Raw genomic sequence first — 16,324 nt, 5'->3', positions numbered from 1 at the left:
GTCACATCAGTATCCCTAAGGCAGTCTGGGGATGTCTTCTGAAGGGGCTATCTGGGCCAAAGCCTTCTACTCCTTGGGCACATTTGTTCCCCATTCACAGTGCCACCCCGCTCTAGCAGTGAGCTCTCCATTCCCAGCAAGCTGCAGCATGAAGTTTCAGCTACTATACTCCCTCCCCCTCCCTTCCCTGTTGATAGCAGCCAAGGGAATGCTGGGAAATGTAGTTCTTTCCCTGCTCCAGGGCTGGCTCTATAGGCAGGGAGCTAACCAAGGAACTACAACTCCCAGGGCCCCCTGTTGTTTCTCAGCTCCCAGGCTTCAGAGTAGCAGCCCTGTTAGTCTGTATCCGCAACGAACAGGAGTACTTGTGGCACCCTAGAGGCTAACAAATTTATTTCAACATGAGCTTTCCTGAGCTACAGCTCACTTCTTCGGATGCATAGAATGGAACACACAGACAGGAGATATTTATACATACAGAGAACATGAAAAGGTGGAAGTATGCATACCAACAGGAAGAGTCTAATCAATTGAGATGAGCTATCATCAGCAGGAGAAAAAAACCTTTTGAAGTGATAATTAAGATGACCCATAGAAGGTGTGAGGAGAACTTAACATAGGGAAATAGATTCAATTAGTGTAATGACCCAACCATTCCCAGTCTCTGTTAAGGCCTGAGTTAATTGTGTCTAATTTGCATATTAATTCAAGTTCAGCAGTCTCTCTTTGGAGTCTGTTTTTGAAGTTATTTTGTTGCAAAATTGCCACCTTCAAGTCTGTCACTGAGTGGTTAGAGGGGTTGAAGTGTTGTCCCACTGGTTTTTGAATGCTATGATTCCTGATGTCGGATTTGTGTCCATTTATTCTTTTGCGCAGAGACTGTCTGATTTGGCCAATGAACATGGCAGAGGGGCATTGCTGGCACATGATGGCATATATCACGTTGGTAGATATGCAGTTGAACGAGCCCCTGATGGCGTGGCTGATGTGATTAGGTCCTATGATGGTGTCACTTGAATAGATATGTGGACAGAGCTGGCATTGGGCTTTGTTGCAAGGAGAGGTTCCCGGGTTAGTGTTTATGTTGCATGGTGTGCAGTTGCTGGTGAGTATTTGCTTCAGGTTGGGAGGCTGTCTATAAGCGAGGCCTGGCCTGTCTCCCAAGATCTGTGAGAGTGGGAGATCATCTTTCAGGATAGGTTGTAGATCTTTGATGATGCGCTGGAGAGGTTTTAGTTGGGGGCTGTAGGTGATGGCTAGTGGCGTTCTGTTATTTTCTTTGTTGGGCCTGTCCTGTAGTAGGTGGCTTCTGGGTACTCTTCTGGCTCTGTCAATCTGTTTTTTCTCTTTAGCAGGTGAGTACTGTAGTTTTAAGAATGCTTGATAGAGATCTTGTATGTGTTTATCTCTGAGGGATTGGAGCAAATACAGTTGTATCTTAGAGCTTGGCTGTAGACAATGAATCATGTGGTGTGTCCTGGATGGAAGCTGGAGGCATGTAGGTAAGTATAGCAGTTAGTGGGTTTCTAGTATAGGGCGGTGTTTATGTGACCATCGCTTATTAGCACATTAATGTCAAGGAAATGGACCCCTTGTGTGGATTGGTCTAGGCTGAGGTTGATGGTAGGATGGAAATTGTTAAAATCACGGTGGAATTCCTCGAGGGCTTCTTTTCCATGAGTCCAGATGATGAAGATGTCAACAATGTGGTGCAAGTAGAGTCGGGGTGCTAGGGAACGAGAGCTAAGGAAGCGTTGTTCTAAGTCAGTCATAAAGATGTTGGCATACTGTGGGGCCATGCGAGAACCCATAGCAGTGCCGCTGACTTGAAGGTATATGTTGTCCCCAAATGTGAAATAGTTGTGGGTGAGAACAAAGTCACAAAGTTCAGCCACCAGGTTAGCCATGATATTATCGGGAATACTATTTCTGATGGCTTGTAGTCCATCTTTCTGTGGAATGTTGGTGTAGAGGGCTTCCACATTCATAGTGGCCAGGATGGTGTTTTCTGGAAGATCACTGATGGATTGTAGTTTCCTCAGGAAGTCAGTGGTGTCTTGAAGATAGCTGGGAGTGCTGGTAGCATAGGGCCTGAGGAGAGAGTCCACATAGCCAGACAATCCTGCTGTTAAGGTGCCAATGCTTGAGATGATGGGGCATCCAGGATTTCCACGTTTATGGACCTTGGGTAGCAAATAGAATACACCTGGTCGGGGTTCTAGGCATGTGTCTGTACAGATCTGTTCCTGTGCTTTCTCAGGGAATTTCTTGAGCAGATGGTGTAGTTTCTTTTGATAATCATCAGTGGGATCAGAGGGTAATGGCCTGTAGAATGTGGAGTTAGAGAGCTGCCTAGCAGCCTCTCGTTCATATTCTGACCTATTCATGATGACGACAGCACCTCCTTTGTCAGCCTTTTTTAAATGATGTCGGAGTTGTTCTTGAGGCTGTTGATGGCATTGTGTTCAGTATGGCTTAGGTTATGGAGCAAGTGATGCTGCTTTACCACAATTTCAGCCTGTGCACGTTGACGGAAGCAATCTATGTAGAAGTCCAGTCTGTTGTTTCGACCCTCAGGAGGAGTCCATGCAGAATCCTTTTTATTATAACGTTGGTAGGAAGGATTCTGTGGGTTAGGATGTTGTTCAGAGGTGTGTTGGAAGTATTCTTTGAGTCGGAGATGATGAAAGTAGGATTCTAGGTCATCGCTCCCAGACTGGATCCCTCTTAGCTGCTGCCCCTGCAAATGGGCTGCCCCAAGCACCTACTTGCTTTGCTGGTGCCTAGAGCCACCTCTGGGACCAACACATGTTTGTTTTCATCCTCTGAGTCTGGAAAACCACAAAAGCCTCTTCTTTTGTACTGGGGCAGGCAAAAATAAGGTGACACTAAATTATTCTGATTGCTAAAAGCAGGTTTAGGGAGTTGTGTATTTTTGAAAAAAAAATAAAAAAAAATAATATCCTTCTAACTAACAGCATGAGATAAAAAAAGAACACAGACAAACCTTGTCAGTAATGTCCTAAATGGGAAATCAGCAGCGGTTTGTAGCTAGGGGAGCGTACAGTCTGAATGTGTATGACCTGACCCCAGCCCCCACCCCCACATAGCAGTAGGGCTTGGCAATCTCTCTGTGCATTGGTGTGGCAGCTGAGTGGTTAACCAAGCAGTGACAATCCAAGGAGGTTCCCTGAGTCAGTTTCACTCCTCAGGAGATTGTGCACAATAAAAATTCTGTGCATAGTGGTTTAAAATTCTGCAAATTTTATTTGCCAATAAATAAATGTGGAGGCTCCAGCATGGCAGTGGGGAGCACAGGCTCCCGGATGCCCAGAGGTGGGATATCACCCTGCAGCCCCCTCTCCCTTCCAGGGAAACAGACTCTGTGGTGAGGCTGCACCCATCTGCCGCCTACTCCAGGAGCCCCCAAAAGACTCCCCAGAACTGCTCGTGACCACTCTTGTGGCTTCCCTTTGCTTCCCCATCAGAAAGCCTGAGCAGCTGGCCCTGGGCGATTTGAAAGGGCCTGGGGGCTCCTGCCACCACTACCGGCAGCACAGGCTAAAGCAGATTCCTGCCCACCCTCACTTCGCACAGCGCACCACTCCCAGAAGCATCTGTCATGTCCCTGTGGGGTGTGTCTCTTGCATGCTGTCCCCGCCTCAAGTGCCAACTCTGCCATTGGACTGCGGCAATGGGAGCTGCAGGGGTGGTGCCTGCAGGCAGTGGTGACAGGAGACCCCCCCCCAGCCTCCTCCATGTAGGAGTTGTGCCAGAGGAGGGTGTGGGTCACTTTTAGGAGCTGCCTGAGATAGGTACCACATCCTAACCCCCTGCTCCAGCCCAGAACCTGCACCTCATGCACCCAAAATCCCTCCCAGAGCCTGCCACTGCCCCCCTTGCACCCAACCTCCTCCCACAGCCCAGATTCCGCATCCCACCCACACCCAAACTCCATCCCGGAGCCCGCCACTGCCCCCCCCTGCTTTGTTGGAGGCTTTGTTCCAGCAGCTGGGGAAACATCACAACATTAAAGAAACCAACCGTACCAAGTCCTGCAGCATCGCCTGTGGTGTTTCTACAAGAGCATCCAGGCTGTGGAGCCAGTCAGAGCGTGACTGTATGACTGGATCAAATGACAGCTGGCCGAGTTCCAGGAGATGAGGCAGCAGCTGGCCGATATGAGCAGTAGCACGGAGTGAAGGGAGGGGCGGCCTCCTCTGACATTTTTGCTGCCTGCAGAGAATGGAGACAAAGCAGCAGGATGCGGGAACTCAGGGCAGGACCCATGGATCTAATGGAAGAAGAGAGAGGAAGCTGCTAGTGGGAAGCAATAAGTGCAGGGTGAAAACCAGCCAGCTGAGAGTCACAGGGGTCTAGAAAATGAAATGGCAGCAGGTCCCATGGTGTAATGGGCAGCACTCAGGACTTTGAATCCTGGAATCTGAGTTTAAATCTCAGTGGGACCTCCTGGAGCAATGCTGGTTTCCTGCAAAGCCATGGAGCTCAATGTGCTTGGCTCCCCTCTCTCAGGGTGAACTGGAGTGAGTTTTTTCCCCTCCTGCTGGGTGACTGATGCCCACTGGAGACAGGTCTTTGGTCCGGCTGGTTCAATGTGCTGGTTGCTATAGGTTGGGGTCCTAGAACTTAACATTCTGGCTAGAGAGCCCTGTGGTTGACCATATGGTTGTTTCTCACTGCTTCACCTGATGTCCACAACTTTGGTCCCTGCAGCTGCCACACTCTTCCTCTTGCCCACATGGCATTCAAAGGAAGGAGTGCCAGGGCCAGGCTTCATAGTCAAGGCTAGGCAGGAGGGAGGAAGAGTCCCAGGCTAGAGCCCAACACATCTTTCCTGCTCTGGGCACCTAGAGCAGAGGCGGCTGGTGCTGACAGCTCCAAGGGAAGGCTTAAAAGCCAAAGAGCAACCGAGGGCAGGGCTAGAGGAGGAGATAACCATGCCTATGTGTGGCCAGCAGACCACCACAAAGACACCCGGTCAGCCTGCTCTCTGCCATGCCAAACCCCCACTGAAGGCCACCCACAGACCAGCATTCGTTCTGTGACCAGCATCACAAGGTGGTTGGAAAGCAGATGGGGCCTCTGACTCAAAGGGCTCCTTTTGGCGGTGGGGCAGGAGATATTTCCCCCAGGAGGCTCTTTCCCAGCTGCTGAGAAGCACAGAAGTGCCTGTTGTTTGCGCTTGCGTGAAAGGGGTTAGGTGGCCTGGCTAGCTCAGCTGGCAGCACCTCTGGCTCTTACTCTGAAGGTTGAAGTTACAATTCCCTGTCTGGGTCCTTGGGGCTCCTCTTCAACAATACAACACACAATCTGCCTAAGCCCCCACCCAGTAACCTGGGGAAACTAGCCCTGGCCACTGGGTGCCTCTAAGAGGCGATACTTTCCCCATTCACAACCACTGAGTGTAGAAAAGAAACTTTAAGAAAAAGGAGGAAACTCACTTTGTATTAACTTGGGAAAACACCACAACGAGGATTCATAACACAACACTATGAGCAAAACACCTGCCCCACAGTGTGCTGGGCAGTGGCCTTTTGGCCCGGACTCTTAAATCCAGACACCAAAATCTCTGTGGATGTGCCCCTCCCTTCACTGCACCTCACCCACAGCTGCTGTCCTGGGTCAGTGAAAACCTAGAGTTCACCTCTAACCTCCCGGTAGGAAAGCCCCTTTCTCCCTCCGCTGTCTGGCCACATTGCCGGTCACTTGCCGTTCCACATTGTCACCGCTCTCCTGGCCACCCTCTCTGCCCTGGGACGTCTTGTGGTCCCACCAGGAGTGGAACAGGCTCCCTAAAAGCAGGGCCATCCAGAGGATTCGGGGGCCTGGGGCAAAGCGGGGTAGTGGACATAAAAAAAGGGGCCACCCCCTGTGGCTCTTGTACTCATTGGGCGGCGTCCGAGTCTTCAGTGGCAGCGGGTCCTTCACTCGCTCCGCGTCTTCGGCAGCACTGAAGGACTCGCCACGGAAGTGCATCCAAAGACCCGGACCGCTGCCGGGTGAGTAAAATTTAAAAAGGCGCCTCTAGCCAGGGAAGGAATTCTTGGCCAGGGCTTACGGGGCCCCTGCGGGGCCCAGGGTCCAGGGCAAATTGCCCCACTTGCCCCCCCCCGGGCAGCCCTGCCTGAAAGTGGCGGCCACCAGAGCCAAAACAGTAACCCCACCCCTTCCACTCAAGGCCACGCCCATGCCCCCCTTCTCCCCAAGGCCCCGCTCCTACGCTGCCTCTTCCCCCAAGACCCCTCCTCCCGCTCACTGCTCTCCATCCCCTCCCCTCATCATTCACCCTTACAGTCATTACAAAGTGGCAAGGCAGAACCCTCCCATTTTGAAAAGTCCTGGAGTGTTGTTCCCCCCTGTTCAGGCACCCCTGGGGCCCTGCACTTCACACAGCTTTCCCTGATTTCAGCTGTTAGTGAGGAAGCCTCACTGCTAGCACAGTCTCGGCAGTTTCTTGCATGAGAAACACTGTCCCAAAGCAGGACTAATGCTTAGACCTGGTTAACAGTGATTTCAGATCTGTTGGTCTGCAGCAAGACTCTACATTGAGTCTTAATCAGCTCTGTTATTACACAGGGAACAACAAAAGGGTCAAATAATGCCTGGAATCCTTAAGAAGAATCCACCCTACCAAGTACAACACTTGTCGCTACCTGCTCTCAGCTCCACAGAGAATGTTTTGGGGTCACTCCTTGTCTTTATCAGCCTAGGTGTCTCAGAGCATCATAATAAACAAGTGCTCCAGTGGCACAATTGGTTAGTGCACAGTACTTATAGGGCAGTGCTGAGAGGAGCTATGCTGAGGTTGTGAGTTCAAACCTCACCTAGAGCACTGGTTTTCATTACCCAAGTGGCATCACCCCCTCATTTGGCCTTGTGGAATGTACAATTCCAGCCCTGGGACACTGAGAAGGGGAAGAATTAAAAATACCCCATTCAATTATTACCTCTTCTCCAGAGTGCAGGTCAGAATCTACAATCCTTTCTCCTCCATCAGCCCCTGAGCCAGGATCCCTTAAGCAGAGCCTAGAGTCCACCATGGCATCTGTACTATTGACAAAGACAAAGTAACAGGGACAAAACTCTCAAATCCCACCTGGTGCAGGGAGCCAGGTTTGTGCTTCAAATTCTGTTGTTGGTACATTTCCAGGCCTGGGAATGTCCCACGACAGTATTTAATGGGAAGCTGCCTGCAGAACAGTTACACTGCACAGAGCTGCTGTGCAGGAGGGGTGGGAATTAGTAACATTTTGAGGACCGTTTGGGAAATAAGCCTTTGCTGACAAGGTTTGTCTCTGTTCATATTTCGCTTTCAGGTGTTATGCTGAGGGATCTTCTGTATATTTCTGTGAGGTTAATAACTATCTCCCCAACATTATTTACTCAACTTAAAATTTGTTGTCACATGATTTTTGCATCTCTTTGTGAAAATACAACTGACTCACGTGGCTTTCTACAGGGGATCATGATGTTAAAGTTGGGGAATTCAGTCTCTCTACTTCTGGAGGGAGTGTTGCTTTTTTACAGCTGCCTCACTGCCAGGCACACTGGGCTGTTAGCTGCACCCACTGTCCTTGCCAGGGGCCCCTGCTGAACCCTGGGCAGCTGCACTGCAGTGCTGGGGTGACTCTGCAGGGGGAGAAGCTGCTATGGAGCAATGTAGAGCAGGTGCAGGAAGGAGACGAGGTCACTACTCACATTCTGAACTGGATTTCAAGTCCATCGCCTTAACCAGTCGGCCACAACTACTTGATGTACAATTGTTTCACTACACGATAATTCTGTTCTCAGTGAATTGTCACTTCAAATTGTTTGCTCAGACCAGCTTCCCCAGCACACTCATGGCTGCACATCAGTGTGAGTGTGTCCTTGGCTGAACAGCGAGAATTCCTGCCCATTTCCCTTTTGGTTGGAGCAGGATTATAGTGCGCTTGTGTGAATGACATTGCTGTAGATTGTTCATTCCCAACTCTGACAATTCAGACAGTCCTTTTTCTATTCAGATCTCCAGCACATCACTCCAACAGCAGGGGGCAGGATTTCTCTGGGGCACTGAAATATTTCAGGGAGTTGATGTGCGAACTCAGCCTTGCATTCCACCCTTGGATGTTTCCTGGACCAACAACAGCAGCAGAAAGAAAGAGCCAAGCCAATATCTCCCTGGCAGCGATGCAGGTGACACGACCCCTCTGTCTGCCCATTGCCATTGCAGGAGAGAAGGGTTCACTGGAATCAAATGCCCTGGCTCACACAAGACACACAAGGAGGTTTTTCTGTTCATGGATCTGTGCAAAGGAAATTGTGTCTCTGTGTGAAACTGAGGTCAGAAATGAAACGTCTACATGGTGGCCCAATGCTCTAGGGAATGTGAGTGAAGGACTCGGGCTGAGAAATCATTTAACAGGGGTTTGTTTCAATTTATTGACCTGATTAAAATCTACGGCTAAAATCTATGGTTAAAAGGCAGCCATTGTTGTTAGTACTTGTATCTGTGTAAGGACACCCCAATGGGTGTAAAGTCCATTGCCTTCACCAGGGGCAGTCGATTATTTTATCAAGGTACAAATTTCTTGGTCAAAGCCTAGACTCCAGAGAAAACAATACACTGATAATAAGAAGTATATAAAAAGATTTTGCAGCCACCATGGGCATAACTATGATGTGTCGTGTTTCACTCTTTATACCTGGCGCCACCTCCTTTCCCTTTAGCCTTGTAGTTGACCAAGGGCAAAGCTAAACATCTCCTCAGATACCAGGGAGTGTTTATGTTCATTCCTGTGAGCTACACAAGGGTTTGATGTTGCTGCTTTCAGTCCTCTGGCTCTGCCAGGATAAGGAACAATTCAGGCTGTCACTGAACTGAAGAAGGAAGATCAGTTTTTGACAGGGAGAGGGACGCTTCCTCTTAAAGGCGTTGTCTGGCTGGCAGTCCTGGTTCCCAGGTCTTGCCCGTGGGCCTCCAGCAGTTTTGGGACTGGGTCACTCCCTTGGCCCCACCTGCCACCCCCAGGCGCTCCCCGTAAGGGGCCCTGGCAGTGCAGCGAAGCTGAGCAGTGTCTGCTTGCTCGCTCCAGTGGCTGCCAGCCCCTCCCAGAGTCTGCATGCCCTCCTTCTACACCCCCCAGCCCCCAAGCTCCCTCCCAGAGCCTGCACGCCCCTCCACACATGCCTGCCCCCAACTCCCTCCCACAGCCTGCACCCCTACCCCTCCTCTTTTTCCCCCTACCCACTGCCCCAGCCCAGAGCCTGCACCCAGCACCCAAACTCCCAGAGCCATAACAAGGAATTTTTTTGCCCAAGGCAAGGGCCGGCTCCAGGGTCTTTGGTGGCAGGTCCCTGAGTCCCTCTCGGAGAGAAGGACCCACTGCCGAATTGCTGCCGAAGAAGCAGTAGCGGTAGAGCTGCTACCGAAGCGCCACTGATCGTGGTAGAGCTGCGCCCCTCCACTTTGCGCGCTCGAGGCAAGTGCATCACTTGCCTTGTCCTTGTTACGGCGCTGCAAACTCCATCCCAGAGCCTTCACCCCAGAAACCCTCCCCCACCCAAACTCCCTCCCAGAGACCAGCCTCTCACCCCTTCTGCACCCAAACTCCCCCCAGAGCCTGCACCCCTCCTGTACCCCAATCCCCAGCCCCAACCCAGGTTGTGAACCCTAGACCTCCTCCCCCCACCCAAACTCTTTCCTAGAGCCTTAGGCAGGTGTGAGGCAGAGTTTTGGGGGGCAGGTTCTGAGCGGTATGAGTGACATTATTGGACTACTGGGAGGATTGGAGGATTGGCACTGGCCCTAAGGTAAATTGAGTTTGAGACCCTGCTTTAAGGTATTGGAGCAATGCTGGAGAGACTGACGGGCATGGAGCTGGGGAGCTGTGTGTGCTCCAAGAAGAGCTGTTGTTGTGCTCTGGTGACACAGAGCGGGGGTGGGAGTTTGTAAGCTGTGGTGTTTGTATAGAGAGAAAGTTACTAACCCCCAGGTTCAAAGCTGTTCCTACTCTGAGCTATACATGACACTCTCTGTTGAGAGTATAGATCAATGGGTGAATGTTTCTCTGCAGGATAATGGCTTCCTAGTTCCCATCTAAGTTATTCCCTTGAAAAACTTTTTTGAATGAAAATCGATTTCCAGACCCATCTCCAATATGTTCAGGAGTTCGCTGAACGGAGGCGGGGGGCTTGAGATGAATTTAAACACTCAGCATTTTCCTGTTCAAATGAATAAAGACCTAGCAGAGCTGTCCTGCAGCTGAAATCAGTTCCAATCCTCGGCGTCTCTAAGAGGGACACTCTGTATCTGAGGCATGTGCGACACCTCTGTGGTGATGACAGGTGAAAAAATGCTGGATTGAATGAAAGCTGAGACCATAGGAGGGGAAAGTGAATGGCAGCACCACACAGGGTCATAACACTGAGACACGGGGCTTCACTGTCACTGCCCCTGTGTTTTCCATCATTTATATCCTAAGGAACACACACTCCCCCTCCCCCACACACTGTCACACACAACCTTCTCCCCTTGAGCCCTCTCCCACACACACTCCATGGGACACAGCCTCTCGGTGACTCACCCAGATGGGGGTTTGTCTCTGCATCTCCCCAGCAGGGGAGCAGAGAGCCGAAAGGGCCGCAGGAGACCAATGGAGCTAGGCAGGACTAGAAAAGACTTCCCCTCCCTTCTCCCCTCTAGAGTCCTGTTAATCTCACCCATGGGACATTCCAGCACCAGGTGGGTTCAAAGCACCAACCTTCCCCTCAGCAGTGGAAGGGGGAACCATCTCTATCACACAGAAGGAGACTCCCCACCTCTTCTGCAGCCATTAATATGGATTTGTTTTAGCTAATGCAACCCCCTCAACCCCTAATCCAGCCATGAATCAAGGAGACAAGCCTCTCATTCAGGCAGCAGAGGTGCAGTGGGTTAGTGCACAGAACTAATAGTAGCAGTGCTGAGTGGAATGATGTTGAAGCTGTGAGTTCAAACCTCACCTAAAGCACTAGTTTTCTTTAAGCAAATAAGTTCTGCCAATCAGTTTGCCCTGCAGAAAATACAATTGCAGCTCAGAAAACACCAAAGTCCCCTTGCTTTACAGAGAGCAGGGCAGATTCCACAGATCTATCAGGCTCTGCTCTCCACCAGCCGCCTGTGTCAGCAGGGGTCAAGCAGAGCCCAGAGCACTGCCTCCGACTCTCCCTCAATCTTTGCTCCCCAAACCACCTTAGTGCTCACCCTCTTCGCTGTGAGACTCAAACTGTGCCTTGCTTTCTGTATGTTGGCGTGGTTTTCATCTGTTGTGTTGATGTGCATGTGGGTCCTGTGTGATTTTGGTGGATGCCTGGCATAGTTTTGTGTGCGTGTGTGTATGACTTTTGCATACAGATTGGTTTTTTGCTTAGTATTATTTTGGTATGTGGGTTTTGTGCTTTCTTGTTGTGGGCTTTTGCTGGATTTTTTGGTGTGGATTTGTTCTTTCTATATTTTGTGTGGCTTTCCCTTATGTGGATATGGCTCTGTGCACTGTGGGGCTTTGGTTTTTGTCATGTCTGTGTGGGTCTGTGCAGTGTCTGATTTTCTCATTCTCTCTGTGTGATTGTCTGTCTGTTTGTATCTTCATGTGTAAATTCACTGGAACTTTTCAAAATCTCCACAGCTTTGCCAATTTTCACCAGGAATTTTTTTCCATTAACAAATTCTTACTTGTTCTCTACCAGTTGGTGACCATTGCCCCAGGGGCTGTCAGTCTCAGGGTCCTGATTTCCCATGGACCCTTCCCCCTTCTATTGGGACTGGGAACTAGCCAAGCAAAAACCCCACTAAGTTTTAGTAAAGAGCCCACAGTCCCTTACATGAGCCAGCCCCACGAGGGTCACCGATGTGCAGAGAAAGCAGCATAAGCTGGTCCCATGGTGTAATGGGCAGCACTCAGGACTCTGAATCTTGCAGTCTGAGTTCAAATGTCAGTGGGACCTTGTGTTGGTTTGTGGTAAAGCTCTGGAGCTCAAAGTGCTCAATTTCCCTGTCTCCAATTGTTTAAGAGTGAGTCTTTTCCCTCCTGCTGGGTGACTCACACGCACTGGAGCCAGGTCTTTGGTTGGGATGGCTGCAATGGATTGGGGTGCAGAGGTGGCTATGGCTGCCTGTAGTTCTGTGGTTTGACCTGGTTGGGATTCTTGCTGCTTCACCTGATGCCCACAAGTTGCGCCCTTGTGCTTCTTGCCACACTTTTCCTCTGACCCACCTGACGCTTGAAAAAAGTAGTGCCAGGGCCGGGATTAATAGTCAGGGCTTGGCAGGAGGGAGGTGGAGCCCAGCCTGGAGCCCCTCACACCTTCCCTTCTCCAGACACCTAGAGCAGAGGCGGCTGGTGCTGACAGCTCCACGGGAAGGTTTATAAGCCACAGAGCAACTGAAGGTGGGGCAAGAGGAGGGGAGGAGCATGCCTATGCATGGCCAGCAGACAGGCACAAAGACCCCCAGCTAGGCTGCTCCCTGCCATGCCAAACATCCACTGAGAGCGACCCACAGACCAGCATGCAGGGCAGCTGCTGATGCCCAGTGGCCAACATCAGAAGGTAGGAAAGCAGGGCCAGCCCCCTGGTGTGGCCTCTATCTGTTCCCTCTCACAGTGCTCACCTTTGCAGTGGGGCAGGAGATTTTACCCCAAGAGGCTTTTCCCCAGCTGGCGAGAAGCAGAGAAACACCCAGGCTCCCAAGGTGCTATTTACCAACCCCCTCAAGCACAGGGGCAGGTGCACACTTGGAAGAGGGAAACTGCTCTACACGCCAGCCCGGGCAGCCGCTCATTATCTTTGGGAAGTCAGAAATGGCAAGGGCTTGACTGGAAGCACCTGCGGCTCATGCCCCAGCCTTTGTGACCCTCAACCCCCAACTCCTTGCCAGGACTCTAGCTGAAGCCAGAGCATTGGTCTGAGCGGCCAAGAAGAGATTCCAGCCCTGAATGGAGCAGGACTTTCAGCACGAAGGTAAAACTGCAGCAACACAACCATGAAGAGACTTAAACCCTCAATCTTCTGATTTGAAGTCAGACATCTTATCCATTAGGCCAGAGAAGAAAAGCCCCTCCAAACACTTCTTTACAAAAGGCAGACACTGTGTTTCTCAGCTCTTCTACTGAGTGGGGCCGAGACTCCCTGGACACAAGAAGTAGAGTTCCCAGCGACACGTGAGAATTAATTCTATGGAGCCAGGTGCAGGACTTTGGCAGGGAGGCTCAGGCATGAGGGATTGGGGTGCAGTGGATGGGCTGGCTGTCTAAGTGAGGAGATTTAGTGACCCTCAGGTGCAGGAAAGAGGAAGAGAAGGAGGAATTGGCAGTGGTCATGGAGAAGAAGAGGAGGGGTGGAGGCTCCTAGCAAGCCTGGCTAGCTCAGTCAGTAAAGCATCAGGCTCTTAATGGGAGGAGCCAGGGTTTGAGCTGCTGTCCAGGGACTCAGCTTTTAAGTTGCCTTGTGTGCCAGGAGCCAAATGATTCCTGGTGGTGTCCAGAGCCATGTGTGGGACAGAGGCTGAGACTTGTGGCACTTGCTCTGCGGCAGGGATCCTGGCAGCTCAGGCTCAGGGAAGGCTTCTGCGCTCAGAGGTGCTGACTTTGAGAGTTCCCAGGCAGTGCTCAATGCCTGCTCCACCTCAGGCCCTGCCCCCAAATCATCAAATCTCTTCCCACCCCACCCTGCCCCACTTCTTTCTCTCCTCACTCCTCCAGCACACCCCATCAATGGCCAGCAGGAGGCGCTGAAGGAGAAGAGGAGGAGCTTATCAGCCAGGCCTGCTAGCAGGTGGGAAGTGCAGGGGCAGAGATGGCTGCTGGGCACCTTTTTTCCTCTCTGTTGGTTCTGCAGCCCTGTAGCACCCATGGAATTGCTGACTTGGCTCCTTTCGCACGCTAGAGAGAGAAGCAGAACCAGGGCTATGGCTGATCTATGGAGCACTAGGTGAGTGCCAGAGGCTTCAGGTGCTGAGAAGTGGTGTCCCAGGAATCTCTATGAAAGGAGCAGAACAGGATTTACTTGGGGGTGGGGAGAGAATTGAGAGTGTCTCAGGGGGTTGTTGAGGGGTATTGCCCGGGTTAGAGAGTAGCTAAAACACAGGCCTCACTGTGAGCAGGATTTGAACCTGCGCAGGGGAACCCTATTGGAGTTCAACTCCAACACCTTAACCACTCAGCCATCACAGCTGTGAGCACAAAACTGCCCCCCTGCCAGAGAAACTGGTAAAGAATCACAATGCCCAGGCATGAAGTCATCTGAACTACAGAATTCCCACCGCAAACCTGGCTCCCAAAGCACAGGGGGGATTTGGGGTTTGTTCTCTTTGCTTAGCCATGTGCAGTCGCACAGAGAGCGCGTTTAAAAGTCTCCCCTCCCACAGAGCGGGAATGGGAAATGATTCTCAACTTGAAGCTTGATGTGAATGAGGATGTCTGGGCCACAGGGCCGGGGACTGATCTGTGCTATAGAAACCAGTGACACACGGAACCAGGCTAAGGAAAATGTTTCCTGGAGTCAGTAACTGGAAGAGCAGCAGTATTGTGCAGAGAAATGTCTCACAAGAGGAGTCAGCGCACTGGTGGATCAGTAGCAGAAGTCACAGATACAGCGGGGGAGGTCTGTGGATCGGGACTGAGGGGCACTGGCAGAGCAGTGAGAGGGGAGCCCAGGGCTGGGATAACAGGGGCTGTGGGTCAGGACAAGCAGTTCTGCATGGAGTGTTCAGAGGTGCCCTGTATCTGCCTTTCTCTGCACTGTCCCTGCTCCCAGAATGCACCAGGCCCTGGACTGAACTCTTCCCCTGCAGGCTGAGCTGCTTTCGTTTGCTATGATCCTGTTGGATAGGGAGGGAGGAAAGTGACAGTCCCAGCCCAGAGCCAACGCCCCCCTGTCGCCCAGCACCCTTGGCCGGATCCACCCAGCCTAGTAGAGAACTCAGCAGGGCAGGGCAGCCAGGAGCTGTGCCCTGCCAGGTGCTCAGGGGCATCTACCCTGCAGCTGGGGGATCTCCCCAGCGTGGTCCATGGGAGCTCACGCACTAATGGGGTAGTGGCAGCAGCTGCGTGGTGGGTTGGGCTGGTGACCCGGGTCCATCTCCTGGGGTCAGCTGGGTTCATGCTCAGGCGACTGGCCCCAGTCACCGGCCGAGCCCCCCAGCCACGCTGCTGCTGTTAGCGCTCTAGCCTTGGGTGGAAGCTGCTGGCTGGCTGGACCCTGAGGGTGGATCCGGCACTAGGGGAAACCCTCCGGCCTGGAGATTCGTTGCCGAGATTCCTGGGAGCTGCCCATCCCCATGGCTTGTGTGGCTTCTCCCCGGGGCCCAGCAATGGCTCTGGAGGGCGACTCGCGTCACCTGGGGGAGGTGATCCAGGCAGTGGGCTGCCGGGGGTCTGACTTACTGATAAAATTGGTCTCTTCACTCCATGGTGCTCGGCGGCCTGGATCAATACCGACACCTCCCAGGAACAGGTTTGGGTTGAATGGGGTTAGAATTTCCCTCCAAATCGATTTTAGGGTCTGATCCTGCAAGTCCCCCATGTACCCAGTACAGGATGGGTCCAGGCACCTCACCCGCTCCGGTGCTGGCGTGTACAGCAGAGAATTGGAAGCGGCAAATCGGGGGGTCCTATAAAGAGACTAGAAATACAAGAAATTACTTTTGAAAGGAGAAAAGAAAAAGACGACATTCCCAAGCTGTTTAATAGGGTGAACTGTCCCTTGCAGGCTGCGAAGGGAAATCTCAGGGGTTGTGTTCACCTGTTCCCAGGGCTGTGTCCTCAAGACAGATTTGTGGGAGAAAGAAAATCACCACCGAGAGAGGAGTTGGGCTCAGGGTGGATTTTTGTGCTTTGGCAGGAAATTTAGGACCTGGGACTGGAGCCTTAAAGAGGGAGCGGGTGAAGGCTCCCCTCTGCTTTCAGGCTGAAGGAATCCTGGGTTTGGTCAGTCCATCTGGGGGGTCACATCGCTCCCAGGCAAAGAGAGGAGGAGAACTCCTCTCACAATGACACATGCGGATCCTGGAAAAGAAGAAAGAGACAAGAGACCAGCAGCAGGTGAAGGTGACTGAGGAGGGGAATCCCTTGTGCATGTTACAGAACACTTGGGCAGCTGTGGCCATTCAAACACATTGAGCTTTACTAACGAGTAAGGCCAGACTGCTGTGACTCGGAGAAGGGTTTAGGTGTCATAATGGACAAAGAACTCAGCATGAAATCCCCATGCGATGCTGTGGTCGTCCTTGGATGTACAGACAGGAGAACAGTGACTAGATATAGGGCACTAGTGTTATCTCTGTATA

The 16,324-nt window shown here is 51.7% G+C and overlaps 3 non-coding genes across 3 annotated transcripts; 2 read left to right on the top strand and 1 right to left on the bottom strand.

Annotated features, from left to right (window-relative positions):
* Window positions 1-4,397: 4,397 nt before the first annotated feature.
* On the top strand, window positions 4,398-4,469 carry TRNAQ-UUG (transfer RNA glutamine (anticodon UUG)). Its single transcript has one exon. It is a non-coding gene; the product is annotated as a tRNA-Gln (tRNA).
* Window positions 4,470-6,759: 2,290 nt separating this feature from the next.
* TRNAI-UAU (transfer RNA isoleucine (anticodon UAU)) lies at window positions 6,760-6,853 on the top strand. Its single transcript has 2 exons — window positions 6,760-6,797; window positions 6,818-6,853. It is a non-coding gene; the product is annotated as a tRNA-Ile (tRNA).
* Window positions 6,854-14,128: 7,275 nt separating this feature from the next.
* TRNAS-UGA (transfer RNA serine (anticodon UGA)) lies at window positions 14,129-14,210 on the bottom strand. Its single transcript has one exon. It is a non-coding gene; the product is annotated as a tRNA-Ser (tRNA).
* Window positions 14,211-16,324: the final 2,114 nt, after the last annotated feature.

The sequence above is a fragment of the Gopherus flavomarginatus genome, chromosome 4 (assembly GCF_025201925.1).
Source record: "Gopherus flavomarginatus isolate rGopFla2 chromosome 4, rGopFla2.mat.asm, whole genome shotgun sequence".
NCBI lineage: Eukaryota > Metazoa > Chordata > Testudines > Testudinidae > Gopherus > Gopherus flavomarginatus.
This window is presented reverse-complemented; position numbering and strand designations above follow the sequence as displayed.